The 2,500-nt window shown below is 51.9% G+C and overlaps 1 pseudogene; it reads left to right on the top strand.

Moving 5' to 3' along the window:
• LOC144111604 (large subunit ribosomal RNA) overlaps positions 1-2,500 on the top strand; it is a 6,732-nt pseudogene that overhangs the window by 1,978 nt on the left and 2,254 nt on the right.

The following is a 2,500-nucleotide window of genomic DNA, read 5'->3' as shown; positions in this document are numbered from 1 at the left end:
CGGGTTAACAGTCCCGAACCCGGCTACGGAGATCGGTCCTTCGGGGCCCAGTGCGGCAACGCAAACCAGCTCGGAGACGCCGATGGGAGCCCCGGGAAGAGTTTTCTTTTCTCTGTAAGGAGATCGAGTCCCTGGAATGGGTTCACCCCGAGATAGGGACGGTGGCTCCGTAGAGCAGTGCGGCTCTTGCGCTGTCCGGTGCGCTCCTGTCGGCCCTTGAAAATCCGAGTGAGGGAGTGTGATTTTCGTGCCGGACCGTACCCATATCCGCAGCAGGTCTCCAAGGTGAACAGCCTCTAGTCTCTAGACCAATGTAGGTAAGGGAAGTCGGCAAAACGGATCCGTAACCTTGGGAAAAGGATTGGCTCTCAGGGCTGAGCCGGTCGGGCTGGGGTCCAGAAGCAGGAATGGCACTGCACCGGGACTGGGCGAGGCTCGCCGCCGTCAAAAGCGGTGCGGCCGAGCCCGGACCAGCGTCGGGACCTTCCTGTGGAAAGCCACAGCTGTGCTTGTTCCGGGGGCTTCGTGCCCGAGGTTCTTGCTTCGGCCGGCAGAAAACAGCCAACTCAGAACTGGCACGGACCGGGGGAATCCGACTGTCTAATTAAAACAAAGCATTGCGAGGGCCAGCATTGGTGCTGACGCAATGTGATTTCTGCCCAGTGCTCTGAATGTCAACGTGAAGAAATTCAAAAAAGCGCGGGTAATCATCGCTATATATCATCGCTATACATCAGCGGCTATATAAGTTAGGCCCCTCTGTTCTAGGGGACGCTTTGTTGTTGGAGGGACGCCCTCCTAGCTGCACCCTCACAAAACTCCACGAAGAGTTCGACTCTATCTTTGGTAACGAGTCGGCTCCCGTGGAAGTTGGAATTGAGTCGGAAATAGCGACTGATGTGAATGAAGACCTCTTTTCAGTTGAGGAGGTAGCCAAGGCGCTACGGCTCTTCGCTACTAAATCAGCACCAGGCCCTGACGGGGTCTCGGTGACTGAGTTGAGGAAGGTGCCAGCCGAAGTGCTGGTACTGATTTTTAACAATTGGTATGCTTTTGGCGTGGTTCCGTACGACTTGAAGGTTTCGCGAACAGTCTTCATACCAAAATGTGCAAAACCAGCTGCGCCGGGCGATTACCGGCCAATTACCATATCGCCCGTTCTTTACAGAGTGTTCGCGAAAATGGTGCTGGCTAGGCTATCAGCAGGAAATAATTTCCATAAGTTTCAGGCCGGTTTCTCTGAGGACAAGTCTACGTCCTCAAATTTGCTCCTGCTGCAAGCCCTCATGCGAACGATGAAAAAGCAGCACCGTCCATTATTTGCTATTAGTCTGGACATACAAAAAGCCTTCGATTCTGTCTCACACCACGCCTTGTTCGCTGCCCTAGAAGGAAGAAAGGTTTCTACAAGGTTTATCTCTCTTATCCGGGACATGTATAGATTTGGGACCACCACTTTCTGGTCAGACGGAACAACCGACAATATCAGAGTTCCCCTCCGAAGAGGCATAAAGCAGGGGGATCCACTATCCCCATTTCTGTTCAACTGCGTTTTGGACCCTCTGCTTCAGCAGTTGAATTCTTCTGGACTTGGGGTGCACCTCCAGGGTGCATCATTGAGCGCCCTAGCATTTGCCGATGATATGATTTTGGTGTCTGACACATTTGAAGGGCTCCAAGCTATGATTCGGAAAACCGAGTCATACTTACAAAATGCAGGCTGCACCTCAATCCACGCAAATCACAATACTTTGGTTGGCGGTATGACCATTGCGCAAAGCTTGCAGGTATGAGTTGCCGCCTGTGTCCCTTGGCTGTGCACAGGATCAACCAGTGGCTAAAGGTACACCCATAAAATACCTAGGACTGGGAATACACCTAGCAAAACTCCTGAAGTGCAAACCACGAAAGCACGTTCCCTGTTGCACCTCATTAGCACTGCTAGCCTGAAACCCTTCCAGAAGCTTCACTGCTTCCGTCAACTGGTGGTCCCAGCCTTCCTATACACTACATCTAATTCACTAAACGTCCGAAACGAGGCTGGACACCTCGACAAGTTACTAGGTGGTATAGTTAAAAAAGCCTTACATCTTCCTCACAGTTTCCCGAACACACACCTGTGGTTGCCATCCAGATGTGGCGGACTTGGGCTCCTGCAACTGCAGCGAGTGGCCCAAGCCGTTCAGCTGAAGGCACTAGGCCGCCTAATCCGCCTAGGAGATGACTTTGTAAATATCCTGTTCGAGCACGTCCTCCAAGCGTCTTTTAACCAAATTGCACAGCAGTTTGGCGTGCCCGACGGGATTACTTCCCACAAAGATTTGAACTCGGCCGTTAAGAAAGGGTCCGTTCGCTGGTGGAGGAGGCTGGAGGCGAAATATACCAACAAGGATCTATTCGCCTTTAAGGATCAGTTCTCGGCAAATTCTTGGCTTTCTTACAACTCTTCCCTGATGAAGAACGGTGACAAAATAAAAGCATTGCGGTTGAGAACAAACCT

This window comes from Amblyomma americanum, chromosome 11 (genome assembly GCF_052857255.1).
Source record: "Amblyomma americanum isolate KBUSLIRL-KWMA chromosome 11, ASM5285725v1, whole genome shotgun sequence".
NCBI lineage: Eukaryota > Metazoa > Arthropoda > Arachnida > Ixodida > Ixodidae > Amblyomma > Amblyomma americanum.
This window is presented reverse-complemented; position numbering and strand designations above follow the sequence as displayed.